The 15240-nt window shown below is 37.9% G+C and overlaps 1 protein-coding gene across 7 annotated transcripts in view; it reads right to left on the bottom strand.

Moving 5' to 3' along the window:
* The window catches only part of MAPKAP1 (MAPK associated protein 1), a 241452-nt gene that overhangs the window by 112951 nt on the left and 113261 nt on the right, over window positions 1–15240 (bottom strand). The window lies entirely within an intron of this gene.

The raw sequence follows: 15240 nt of genomic DNA, 5'->3' as shown, positions 1-15240 counted from the left end.
TTCTTTACCCCAAAGCCTGGCGATACAGTTAGACCTCCCAAACCCTACTTCATTTGATAAAGAGAAAACACATGGCGGCACAAAGGGGGAGAGAAACAATGTGAAAGGAGCACATTTATACAGCTCTATTCTTTCAACAAATATTTACTGAGCACCTGTTAATAGATAAGACCCAGAACTTAACCCCTTTGATCAAAGATGAGATTGAGTATCAGCCCTCAAAGGAAGCTTAGAGTATAGCAGGGGGAAAAAGTAAGCACTACATTAGCTATAATATTTATAAATGTAAATAAAATAAATATGATAAGAGAGAGGACAAAACTATAAAGGAGGAAAAAATTATTTGGAGGGAATCAGAGGCCTTTGATTTATGTTCAGGATTAAGAAAATATCTATGCTCTAGATCAGAAGAACTCAAGGTAACCAAGACAATCTTTACAGTTCTCCTTTCTCTGAAGAATATCAGGCTCACTTGACAGGATCTGATTCCCAACACCAAGGACAGTTAACAGAGTAAAAGCAAGTGACGCAATTCATCCTGACGCAGATACCTAGCCTTCTCAACTACTTCTGGACTTGTCTCACTTCCCCAGAACATCCAGTCAGTACTCCCAGATTCCAGCTTTGCCCAATTTAGAATTAACACTCCTTCTCCTCTGGGGGAAATAAAAAGTCACTTTGCTGAAAAAGGGTGGGAAACTATACTAACATAAAGAAAATTTAAAACTGAAATCAACTTAAACACTTTAAAATACCCTGCACCAAAGCTGAATTGCGAAACTGCAAATCTGCTAGCATTCAGAAGCATGAACCTAACAGTTCACAAGGAGGTAGGATTCTAAATTCTGTGGCTTAAATTTGGAGTTTTAATTATATGATTGATGCTTAAATTAATTAATTGCAAAGTGTATGCTAATTGTTTAATTGGTTGCTTGATCTATATAGATCATTTTTTTGAATTAAATGAGTTGATTTACAAAGTTTATTGATTGGATGTGACAATGAATTATTTCACTGACTACCTGATTTGCAATTTTCCCAATTAATCCACAAATCTTTAGCTGCAACTCTGCTTATTGAGAGAGAGCCTACTTCAGGTGATCTATACTCAGTCTGTCATGACTATGAGATATTATAAAAAATAGGTAATAAGGACAGATTTAAATTAATGGGAACTGTAAATTTACTAAATGGATGGATAACAAGAAAGTAATCTGTCTCTGTTTGTCACTATAAATTTCATGTATTTGCAATGCTGTTAAGAAACTTAAAATTCATCTCTGAATGGTATGGGAAACTTACCAATCTTTGCAAAAGGTTACCAACTTCAACACAAAACACTTGTAGAAGGAGAAGAAAGCCCTTTAGATGGGGAAAATATCATGGTGTAGTAGCTAAGGGCTTTGTGTCCAAAGGGACTTGAGTTCAACCTAAGCCCCACTGCTCACGGACTATGTGATTTCAGAGAATACGCTTCGTTCCCTTCAGAGTCCAATTCTACAGAAAGGGTACAATCACCTAGAGGGGGTTTTGAAGTTTTGATGAGATAATATAGGTAGTGCCTAGCATATGACAGAGGTAAAAAAATAAATGGTAGTAACTATAATAAAGTCAGGTGGAAAATAACTTCTATAGTTAGGTCAACCCTTAAAGACAAATTGTGGATGCATATTAGAGCAACAAAGCAACAATGAAAGTGAGCAACATGTTCTATGTGCAAACATCTGTAACTGGAGCAAACATGTCCACTGTGCTCCAGCCTTGGGGCCGCTGAGCCTCCGGGATTTTGTAAGCAGGGCAGACACTGATGAAGCAAGCAATGGAGGGCACAGATTATTTACTGCCGTGTAAATCATCCTGAGGAATGTCTGTGAATCCCTAGCACCACAGAGGTTTCAAGGGCAAATAATAAGTCTATTGATCAAAGCAGAAAGCCAAACAGGGGTATCAGAAGAATTCTGCCTTGATTGTCACAGGACGCCCCCAAATCTCCTCGAAACAAACTCAGCAAATGTCACAGCCTAAGCTCTGAAAGCCAAAAGACTCAATGTGCCACGTGCTATCATTCCCCCCAGTTCTTAAATACAAAGTGTGATATTTATGCATTCACAAAACACTTGTAAAGTGCCTACGCTGTGCTGTAGCCTGTCCTGAGCACTGGGAACACAGCAAGGAAAAGAGTGAATAATCCACTCTATGGTATACAAACTAACAGAAGTCTTTTCTGGGTCCTCAGTAAAGTTTAGCAGTAAACAGTGCGCCACCCCCATCAACCCTTAATTGAACATCTAAGGGGGAAAAAAATGACTAAAATTCCATATTCTATGCATGGATATTGGTTCCTCTGTGCCTTTATAGGGGAATCACTAATAAAAGAAGCTACTGTGATATTCTGACTTCTAACACTGCTTCAGGACTCCAAATTAGTACTAGTAAAACAGCCATTAGTATCATTAGCTACATGTATTGAGTACCGCGTGCCAGACACTGTGCACAGTGGTTTAGACACATAAGCTCACTGCGTCTTCCCATCAGCTCTGTGAGTCCCTTATTATTATTTCTATTTACAAATTACAAAACTGAGCCTCAAGGAGGTTAATCTTACATGCAAGATTAAACAGCATGTAAGTTATAGAGCTGAGATTCAAACCCAGGCAGTCAAGAGCCCTCACTCCTGGCTCCCATCTACTCCTGCCTAAGCCATGGTGTGTCAAGATTTCCCAAGGCCCTTGGGAACCTACAATCGTATGGAAATGCTACATATGCTAAAATGGAGAAGGAAACCACGACATATTATTTATAAAAAATTAGAAGCTTAGAGAGATTTATTTCAATCTCCTCGCTTTTACAAATGGGGAATAAATACCTAGAAAAGAGGAATAAGGTGCCCATGATCACCTAGTTAAATGGTGGCAAAGCTGGTTTTCAGAGAACTCAGGTTTCCTTACTTCTCTTCCATTACTCTTTGATCAAATCAGAAATTGGTGGCATATTGAAATGGGGAGAGAAAAAAGGGGCAGCTGTGGTCCCTGGCTCAGGAATTTGCCAAATACAGACACCTAGAGCTTCCAAAACAACAAAAACGGGGTGCTTCTTCATGACATTTTGTTGGAAGGAAGATGGGTTTTGCAGTGAGATCTGGTGTTAATGCCAACACAACCATGAACCAGCTATGTGACCAAATCTGTCTGAGCTCCATTTTCTTACCCATGAAAGGCTTTCCTTGATTTCTTTAGGAGAATCATTTGGATCTCCAGGAGAATCCAAGTGATTCTCCTCTGTGTTCTTAACAGAACTTGGCTGATATTTCTGCGTATAACTTACCACACTGCTCTTTTTCTTATTTATGCATCTAGGTTCTCCTAAAGAGCAGGGATTCTTCTACTATCTCTGCATCCTCACTGAAGAGTAAAATGGCTGGCATTTAGAACAAATATTTGTTGAATGAATGAATATATGAATGCGTAGACTGAATCACTCTACCCATGAAGAAAAACATAGAGGGTATTATTAATGATGAGTGTGTTAACGAGAAGAGGAGAAGTAATAAGCTTTTCTTTTTCTTTTTCTGGCTTGTCACATTGATACCTGTTAGCCAAATGGGGCTTTCAAGGCAATGCACATGTATCAGAGATAGCAATTCAAGACAAGGGAAGAAGGCCCAGGAAAAAGTGAAAATGAAAGAGGCATTCTGACAGTTCACCAAGATGTGAGTACTGGCATCTCAGTTTTTTATGGAGAAAACAATAAGAAATTATTACAACTATATAAAAATGTTCAATTACACACATATAAAAAGACTAGAATAAAAGGGACCAAAAAGTTCATAAAGATTATATTTACATTAAAGCCATGAGCCCTTTTTTCTTTCTAAATTTATATACTTTCCAGATGTCCCATAATATGTATGTATAACTTTCATTTTCCTTTATAAAATATTTAATTAAATTTTTGATAAGTGTAATATTAATGCCTTCTTGTTGTAGACAATTTAGAAATATGGAACAGTACAAAGAAGTCTGGGAAATCTCTCACCCCACTACACAGAGAAAATCACTTGTCCTGGAGACTCTGAGCATCGCTTGCCTGATTGGTAAGTATGCTCATTTTCTCTACTAGGTTCTGGAGTTATGGAAGAAATAACCATAACTACTGCATAAGGGTCTTATAAGGATTAAATGACATAATTAACTGCACGGTGCCTGGCATGAAGAAGGATTCTCATTTTGCCAAAATTTCTTCTACCACTTTCGAGCTTCTGATTACACAGAAGCTGAATTAACTATCTAACAGAAGCATGGATAGCAATGAGACAGAGAAACCTAAAAGTCCTGTTTGTGAGTCACTACGAGAGAGAGAAGAATGACCAAAATGCTAACAAACAAGTACAGGACAACTGGATCCACAAGAAGAGGCTTAATTTTAGAGTTGGGTTGGCATGGAAGGAGCAGGCCCTTTTAGGTACCATGGAGTTTGTAAGAGGACTGGAAGTTTAAGAAATGAGTGGATGCAAAATGGAGCCTGCTGCCCAAAAGAGATCCTTCTGGGGGAGATATATAGATCTCCAAAGCTTTAATGAGTACAATTAACTGAACTTCCATTATTCATATTTCATCAAATAAAGCTAAATTTCTTCATTAGAAAAATTTATTGCATTGAATTGTTGACCAGTATTCATTTTATGTTCAAAGCCCACTAGGGCTTTTATGAAGAGACAGAAGCCTATAGCCCATAAATAGATGGTATTTAATTCATATATGAAAATTCAGGAGCATTCCACGTAGCATCCCAGATTTCTACCAAACGTGATCTGACATGTTCATTTCTTAGCTTCAGAAAATGCAAAACACACTAAAGTATGAACACAAGACATATTAATGCTTATTGTTTTTTTAATGAAAAATAAAAGAATGCAAGATTCTGAAATGTCCAGAATGTTCATTGCATGAGCTTCGCTGCTTATTTTGGTGACAAGCAATATTAAGAGTGTGTCAGGCATTAGCAAGAGAAAGATCCTGATGGTTGCAGCTCAGAAGTTCATCTCTTTGAAGTCAGAGAAAAGATTTTTAAGTCTCCCAAGATTTCCTTTTCTCTAAAACACACCCCCCCCATAAATGGAAAGTAAAACTGATAAATAACATCATAATGTTTGTCAAGCCACAGCAACCTCAGACAGGAATAGTTAAATCTAAATTTCCTGGTAAAGTTCTAGGGAGAAAATGTCCACTAATTTTTAGGTGGAAGCACGACCTTCATATTGTTCTGTCTGAGCTCCTTTTAGGACAGTTTTCATTGCTACGTCTTCAAGTTCCCTGACCACAGCATGCTTCCTCCTGCCACAGCATCACTGCCAGCCACACGGTTCCATCCGCCAGGAGCCTTCCCCTGCCAAATGCCCCTGGCATCACTTTCTGAGGGAATTCCTCCCTGGTTCCCAGGTGAGGCTCTCACAAATGGCATTCCTTCCCTGCAGAGCACTTAACTCAGCTTCTAAGCAAACATTATTTGGCTTAATTATTTGCCCATTTCCCTCACTACGTTGTAGAATTCATGAAGGAGAAACTATGTCTTGTTCCCCTCACCACTGTACACCCAGCAAAATGCCTGGTACATAGAAAACACTCAATAAATATTTACTGAATGCATGAATGAATACAAATGATAAGTGAAATGAGCCAGTGACAAAGTGCTATTACACTTGATAATTTCTTCTTCCCCACCAAACTGTAAATTTTTTGAGAGCAGCAATTGCGTTTCTCTTGTTCTCCATTTTATCCTCGATACCCAGGGCCTGGAACTCCATAAATATTTGCTGAACGAAGAAATGATGAGGGACTTAAGTCTTTGAAATTAAGCAGGATATCAAAAGAAGAGTGAGAAAGGCATTTCTAAGGAAACAGCAAAAGCAGACATAGTGCGTGTCAAGAAGCTGCCAGTTAAAGAATGTCAAGTGTTAGAATGTATGGGAGCATACCTGGGGGCTCAGATGGGAAGGGCACCTTAGGCTGTATTATTTACGTAAATGGTGCTCAGTGATGACTCTAAGGAGTATAAATTAGAAGCAGCAACCGAGAAATGGGAGAAGAGGAGACAGTGGCAGGCAGGCAGACAGCAAAAAAATAAAGGGAGGGGTGGTGGTGGAGGCGTGGGGAGTGTAAAGAATTCAAATTGCAAAGCTGTCAGAAAACGTATAATGTAAAGTCAAACGTTCCTAGATACTTTCATAAGCCCACCATGGCCTCACTGTATCATAGCATGGTACAATTACTTGAGTCATCAAGAAAGGGCTAAATAATGCTACTATTGCTGAACTAATACTAGTAATCACTGCAGAAGTAGCTGCTGGAGTTACAGTATTTAGCAGCAACAGAAACAAACATTTACTGAGCACTTGCCATGTATTTTCTCATTTTATTTTCATAACCACCCTGATAGGAAGTTTCTATCCTCATTTTACACATGAGAAAAATGGAATACAGGGGCTGAAGTAATTCATCCAAGATCACCCTAATGGTTAGTGCCAGAATGCAAACCCAGACTATGACTTTGAATCCCACATTAACCACTGTTACAAACTGATTAAGAAGGCAGAGGAAAATGTTAACACATGTTAGTGAGCGTCTATGAAATATTACAAAAATAAAGAAACCTCAATACTGAATGAGATAAACCTCAACTATCTAGGCGGTCCACCAAGTTTCCCAAGGGCTCTATGAGAATGAAGTGAATCCACAGTGAAATCCACTGCATGGCTATATCATGTGTTGGCATACTCTACAGCTGCACTTTCCAAACATGTGGCTACTGAGTCCTTGAAATGTGTGGCTAGTCTGAATTGAGATGTGCTGTAAATAGCAAGTAAACACTGGATTTTGAATATGTGACCAAAAAAAGAATATTAAAAATCTCATTAATAATTTTAATATCAATTACATGTTGATAATATTTAGGATATAATGGGTTAGATAAAATATATTATGAAAATTAATTTCACTTGTTTTTTGGAAATGTTTAAATATGTGATTACTAGAAAATTTAAAATTGTAAATGTGGCTTACATTTGTAGCTTGTATTATACATTTTTTCTGGCTTTATTAAAATATAATTGACATATAGCATTGTGTAGGTTTAAGGTGTTGATACAATACACTTACATATTACCAAATGATTACCAAGTAGTATTAGCCAATACCTCCATCAGGGTGAGAACATTTGGCAACCTTAGCAACTTTTCAAATGTGCTGTACTCTGATCCCAAGAACTTATAACTGAAAGTTTATAACCTCTGACCAACATCTCCCCATTTCCCCCACACCCTAGGCCCTGGTAACCACCATTCTAATCTCTGTTTCTATGTGTCTGCTTTTTTAGATTCCACATGTAAGTGATATCAAACAGTATTTGTCTTTCTCTGTCTGACTTATCTCACTTAGCATCATGTCCTCAACGTCCATCTGTGTTGTTGAAAATAGCAGGATCTCCTTCTTTCTTGTGGCTGAGTAATATTCCATTGTGTGTATATATACACCATTATCATCTTTATTCATTCATCCACAGATGAACAGTTAGGTTGTTTCCATATCTTGGCTATTGTGAATAATGCTGCAATGAACTTGGGAGTGCAGGTATCTCTTTGCGATCCTGTTTGCATTTCCAATGGATACATACCCAGAAGTGGAATTCCTGGATCATATGGCAGTTCTATTTTAAATTTTTTGAGGAACCTCCATAACGTTTTCCATAGTGCCTGTATCAATTTCCATTTCTACCAACAGTGCACAAGGGTTCCCTTTTATCCACGTCCTTGCCAACACTTGTTGTATCTTGTCTTTTTGATGATAGTCATTCTAACAGGTATGAAATGATTGCATTGCATTTCATTTGGACAGCACTGCTCTATACCCATAAACTTCCACTCACTGAACACTGTGATAATCTCCAAAGTATACTACACCAGCTTTGTATAACACAGCAAAATTCTTCAGGTTTTTACTATCAGTACTTCACCTGTCAGTGGCCTAATGAAAAGCAATAGTAAATAAGAGACCAGTGAAATATGCTGAATGTCTAAGGGACACCTGAAAAGAAGAAGGCAAGGAATGGCCATTCTAGTGTACAATGGAGTCATAACACACAATTGAAATCTCTGCATAAAGATTAGGACTAGTTGGGGCTTCCCTGGTGGCACAGCAGTTAAGAATCTGACTTCCAAGGCAGGGGACAACGGTTCAAGCCATGGTGTGGTATGATCCCACATGTGGCAGAGCAACTAAGGCCATGCGGCACAACTACTGAGCCCTCGTGCCACAACTACTGAAGCCTGCACACCTAGAGTTCGTGCTCCACAACGAGAAGCCACCTCAATGAGGCACCACAATGAAGAGTAGCCCCCGCTCACTACAACTAGAGAAAGCCCGCGTGCAGCAATGAAGACCCAATGCAGCCAAAAAAAGTAATAAAATAAATTAAAATTTATTAAAAAAAAAAAATTATGGGGCTTCCCTGGTGGCGCAGTGGTTGAGAGTCCACCTGCCAATGCAGGGGACACGGGTTCATGCCCCAGTCTGGGAGGATACCACATGTCGCAGAGTGGCTAGGCCCGTGAGCCGTGGCCGTTGAGCTTGCGCGTCCGGAGCCTGTGCTCCACAATGGGAGAGGCCACAACAGTGAGAGGCCCATGTACCGCAAAAAAAAAAAAAAAAAATTAGGACTAGTCAAAATTATTCTTAAAAATCCCTTAAATTATCTATGAAGTAAAATAAATGTGGTTTTCTGTCAAGAACAAGTGCATACCTCCCATCTCAAGTTCTTGATAAGGTAAAACCTCACTGACTTTTATTTTTTTCTCTTTTACAAATGGGTGTTCCTGAAAAGATAGTGTTTCACTCTTGAATCTGGTAGAGAAATATAAATTAAGGAATGTTTTTAAAAATCTTACAGGTCAGAAATAGATGCACACAAATATACTCAACTGATCTTTGACAAAGGAGCAAAGGCAACTCAATGGAGAAAGGATGGTTTTTTTTCAACTAGATATTAAGAAGAAAAAGAAAAAGAAATCTAGATACAGACCTTACACATTTCACAAAAATTAACTCTAAATGGATCAGAAACCTTAAGCGTAAAGCACAAAACTATGACACTTCTAGAAAATAACATAGGAGAAAAAGTAGGTAACCTTAGGTTTGGTGATGACTTTTTAGCTATAACACCAAAAGCACAATCTACGAAAAAAATTGGTAAGCTGGAGTTCATTAACATTAAAAACTTCAGCTCTGCCAAAAATGCTGTTAAGAGAATAAAAACATGAGCAGACACCAAAAACAACAGGAACTACGAACCTGCAGCCTGCAAAAAAGAGACCCCAAACACAATAAGTTAAGCAAAATGAGAAGACAGAGAAACACATAGCAGATGAAGGAGCAAGGTAAAAACCCACCAAACCAAACAAATGAAGAGGAAATAGGCAGTCTACCTGAAAAAGAATTCACAGTAATGATAGTAAAGATGATCCAAAATCTTGGAAACAGAATGGAGAAAATACAAGAAACGTTTAACAAGGACCGAGAAGAACTAAAAAGCAAACAAACTATGATGAACAACACAATAAATGAAATTAAAAATTCTCTAGGGGCTTCCCTGGTGGCGCAGTGGTTGAGAGTCCGCCTGCCGATGCAGGGGACACGGGTTTGTGCCCCGGTCCGGGAAGATCCCACATGCCGTGGAGCGGCTAGGCACATGAGCCATGGCCGCTAAGCCTGCGCGTCTGGAGCCTGTGCTCCACAATGGGAGAGGCCACAACAGTGAGATGCCTGCTTACCGCAAATAAAAAAATTCTCTAGAAGGAATCCATAGCAGAATAACAGAGGCAAAAGAACGGATAAGTGACCTGGAAGATAAAATAGTGGAAATAACTACTGCAGAGCAGAATAAAGAAAAAAGAATGAGAAGATTTGAGGACAGTCTTAGAGACCTCTGGGACAACATTAATGCACCAGCATTTGAATTATAGGGGTCCCAGAGAAGAAGAGAAAAAGAAAGGGTCTGAGAAAATATTCGAAGAGATTATAGTTGAACACTTCCCTAACATGGGAAAGGAAACAGTCACCCAACTCCAGGAAGGACAGAGTCCCATACAGGATAAACCCTAGGAAAAACATACCAAGACACATATTAATCAAACTACTGAAAATTAACAAAGAAAAAATATTAAAAGCATCAAGGGAAAAACAACAAATAACATACAAGGGAATTCCCATTAGGTTAACAGCTGATCTTTCAGCAGAAACTCTGCAAGCCAGAAGGGAGGGGTAGGACACATTTAAAGTGATGAAAGGGAAAAATCTACAACCAAGATTAACCTACCTAGCAAGGATCTCATTCAGATTCGATGAGGAAATTAAAACGTTTACAGACAAGCAAAAGCTAAGAGAATTCAGCACCACCAAACCAGCTTTACAACAAATGCTAAAGGAACTTCTCTAGGCAGTAAACACAAGAGAAGGAAAAGACCTACAATAACAAACCCAAAACAATTAAGAAAATGGTAATAGGAACATACATATTGATAACTACCTTAAATGTAAGTGGATTAAATGCTCCAACCAAAAGACACAGACTTGCTGAATGGGTACAAAAACAAGACCCATATATATGCTGTCTACAAGAGACCCACTTCAGACCTAGGGACACATACAGACTGAAAGTGAGGGGATGGAAAAAGATATGCTATGCAAACGGAAATCAAACAGAAAGCTGTTGTAGCAATTCTCATATCAGACAAAATAGATTTTAAAATAAAGACTATTACAAGAGACAAAGAGGGACACTGCATAATGATCAAGGGATCAATCCAAGAAGAAGATACAACAATTGTAAATATTTATGCACCCAACACAGGAGCACCTCAATACATAAGGCAAATGCAAACAGCCGTAAAAGGGGAAATTGACAGTAACACAATTATAGAAGGGGACTTTAACACCCCACTTTCACCAATGGACAGATCATCCAAAATGAAAATAAATAAGGAAACACAAGCTTTAAATGATACATTAAACAAGATGGACTTGATATTTACAGAACATTCCATCCAAACACAACAGAATACACTTTCTTCTGAAGTGCTCATGGAATGTTCTCCAAGATAGATCATACCTTGGGTCACAAACCAAGCCTTGGTAAATTTAAGAAAACTGAAATCATATCAAGTATCTTTTCTGACCACAATGCTGTGAGACTAGATATCAATTACAGGAAGAAAAATCTGTAAAAAATAGAAACACATGGAGGCTAAACAGTACACTACTTAATAACCAAGAGATCACTGAAGAAATCAAAGAGGAAATCAAAAAATACCTAGAAACAAATGACAATTAAAACACGACGACCCAAAACCTATGGGATGCAGCAAAAGCAGTTTTAAGAGGGAAGTTTATAGCAATACAATCCTACCTCAAGAAAGAAGAAACATCTCAAATAAACAACCTAACCTTACACCTGAAGCAATTAGAGAAAGAAGAACAAAAAACCCCCCAAAGTTAGCAGAAGGAAAGAAATAATAAAGATCAGATCACAAATAAGTGAAAAAGAAATGAAGGAAACAATAGCAAAGATCAATAAAACTAAAAGCTGGTTCTTTGAGAAGATAAACAAAATTGATAAACTGCTCGCCAAACTCATCAAGAAAAAAAGGGAGAACACTCAAATCAATAGAATTAGGAATGAAAAAGAAGTAACAATTGACACTGCAGAAATACAAAGGATCATGAGAGATTACTACAAGCAACTATATGCCAATAAAATGGACAAATTCTTAGAAAAGCACAACCTTCCGAGACTGAACTAGGAAGAAATAGAAAATATAAACAGACCAATCACAAGCACTGAAATTGAGACTGTGATTAAAAATCTTCCAACAAACAAAAGCCCAGGACCAGATGGCTTCACAGGCGAATTCTATCAAACATTTAGAGAAGAGCTAACACCTATCCTTCTCAAACTCTTCCAAAATACAGCAGAGGGAGGAACACTCCAAACTCATTCTACAAGGCCACCATCACCCTGATACCAAAACCAGACAAAGATGTCACAAAGAAAGAAAACTACAGGCCAATATCACTGATGAACATAGATGCAAAAATCCTCAACAAAATACTAGCAAACAGAATCCAACAGCACATTAAAAGGATCATACACCATGATCAAGTAGGGTTTATCCCAGGAATGCAAGGATTTGTCAATATACGCAAATCAATCAATGTGATACACCATATTAACAAACTGAAGGAGGAAAGCCATATGATCATCTCAACAGATGCAGAAAAAGCTTACGACAAAATTCAACACCCATTTATGATAAAAAAAAAAAAGTAGAAAGTAGGCACAGAGGGAACTTACCTCAACATAATAAAGGCCATATATGACAAACCCACAGCCAACATTGTTCTCAATGGTGGAAAACTGAAACCATTTCCACTAAGATCAGGAACAAGACAAGGCTGCACACTCTCACCACTATTATTTGACATAGTTTTTGAAGTTTTAGCCACAGCAATCAGAGAAGAAAAAGAAATAAAAGGAATCCAAATCAGAAAAGAAGTAAAGCTGTCACTGTTTGCAGATGATGTGATACTATACATAGAGAATCCTAAAGATGCTACCAGAAAACTACTAGAGCTAATCAATGAATCTGGTAAAGTAGCAGGATACAAAATTAATGCACAGAAATCTCTTGCATTCCTATACATTAAGGATGAAAAATGTGAAAGAGAAATTAAGGAAACGGTCCCATTTACCAATGCAATAAAAGAATAAAATACCTAGGAATAAACCTACCTAAGGAGACAAAAAACCTGTATGCAGAAAACTACAAAACCACTGATGAAAGAAATTAAAGATGATACAAACAGATGGAGAGATATACCATGTTCTTGGAGTGGAAGAATCAACATTGTGGAAATGACTATACTACCCAAAGCAATCTACAGATTCAATGCAATCCCTATCAAACTACCAATGGAATTTTTCACAGAACTACAAGAAAACATTTCACAATCTGTATGTATGGAAACACAAAGACCCCAAATAACCAAAGCAATCTTGAGAAAGAAAAACAGAGCTGGAGGAATCAGGCTCCCTGACTTCAGACTATACTACAATGCTACAGTAATCAAGACAGTATGGTACTGGCACAAAAACAGAAATATAGATCAATGGAACAGGATAGAAAGCCCAGAGATAAACCCACACACATATGGTCACCACATCTTTGATAAAGGAGGCAAGACTATACAATGGAGAAAAGACAGCCTCTTCAATAAGTGGTGCTGGGAAAACTGGACAGCTACATGTAAAACAATGAAATTAGATCACTCCCTAACACCACACACAAAAATAAACTCAAAATGGATTAAAGACCTACATGTAAGGCCAGACACTATAAAACTCTTAGAGGAAAACATTTGGCAGAACACTCTATGACATAAATCACAGCAAGATCCTTTTTGACCCACCTCCTAGAGAAATGGAAATTAAAAAAAAATAAACAAATGGGACCTAATGAAACTTCAAAGCTTTTGCACAGCAAAGGAAACCATAAACAAGACGAAAAGACAACCCTCAGAATGGGAGAAAATATTTGCAAATGCAGCAACTGACAAAGGATTAATCTCCAACAGTGACAAGCAGCTCATGCAGCTCAGTATCAAGAAAACAAACAACCAAATCCAAAAATGGGCAGAAGACCTAAATAGACATTTCTCCAAAGAAGATATACAGACTGCCAACAAACACATGAAAAAATGCTCAACACCACTAATCATTAGAGAAATGCAAATCAAAACTACAATGAAGTATCACCTCACACCAGTCAGAATGGCCATCATCAAAAAATCTACAAACAATAAATGCTGGAGAGGGTGTGGAGAAAAGGGAACCCTCTTGAACTGATGGTGGGAATGTATATTGATACAGCCACTATGGAGAAAAGTATGGGGGTTTCTTAAAAAACTAAATATAGAACCACCATATGACCCAGCAATCCCACTACTGGGCATATACCCTGAGAAAACCATAATTCAAAAAGAGTCATGTACCACAATGTTCTTTGCAGCACTATTTACAACAGCCAGGACGTGGAAGCAAGCTAAGTGTCCATCGACAGATGAATGAATAAAGAAGATGTGGCACATATATACAATGGAATATGACTCAGCCATAAAAAGAAATGAAATTGAGTTATTTGTAGTGAGGTGGATGGACATAGAGCCTGTCATACAGAGTGAAGTAAGTCAGAAAGAGAAAAACAAATACCGTATGCTAACATATATATATATGGAATCTAAAAAAAAAGGAAAAAAATGGTCCTAAATAATCTAGGGACAGGACAGGAATAAAGATGCAGATGTAGAAAATGGACTTGAGGACATGGGGAGGGGGAAGGGTAAGCTGAGACGAAGTTAGACTGGCATGGACATATATATACTACCCAATGTAAAATAGATAGCTAGTGGGAAGCAGCTGCATAGCACAGGGAGATCAGCTCGGTGCTTTGTGACCATCTAGAGAGGTGGGATAAGGAGGGTGGGAGGGAGATGCAAGAGGGAGGAGATATGGGGATATATGTATATTTATAGCAGATTCACTTTGTTATAAAGCAGAAACTAACACACCATTGTAAAGCAATTATACTCCAATAAAGATGTGAAAAAAAAAAAAAGAAGCAAAGATATCCTTCAGTAGGTGAATGGAAAACTGTGGTATATCCACAGAATGAAGTATTAGTCACCATATGAAATATGAGCTATCAAGCCAGAAAAAGACATGAAGAAACCTTAAACACATACTGCTAAGTGAAAGAAGCCAGTCTGAAAAGGCTACATATGGAATGATTCCAAGTAGCCTACATTATGGAAAATGCAAAACTTCAGAGATAGTAAAAAGATGAGTGGTTGCCAGAGGTGAGGGGAATTAGATGAATAAATAGAACAAACGGCATTTTTAGGCTGGTGAAACCCTTCTGGTATGATACAATAATTAGAATTGTACAATACACAAAGTGTACCTAATGTAAACTACTGACTTTAGTTAATCAGAATGTATCAGTATATGTTTAACAATTGTAAAAAATGTACCACACTAGTGCAAGATGCCACTAATAGGGAAAAATGAGAGGCAGGAAGGAGATAATGTGGGAACTTTATACTTTCTGGGCAATTTTTCTGTAAATCTAAAACTGTC

This window comes from Kogia breviceps, chromosome 8 (assembly GCF_026419965.1).
Source record: "Kogia breviceps isolate mKogBre1 chromosome 8, mKogBre1 haplotype 1, whole genome shotgun sequence".
In the NCBI taxonomy this organism is placed as follows: domain Eukaryota; kingdom Metazoa; phylum Chordata; class Mammalia; order Artiodactyla; family Physeteridae; genus Kogia; species Kogia breviceps.
Note: the sequence above shows the minus strand (reverse complement) of the source record. Positions and strands in the feature narration are given on the sequence as shown.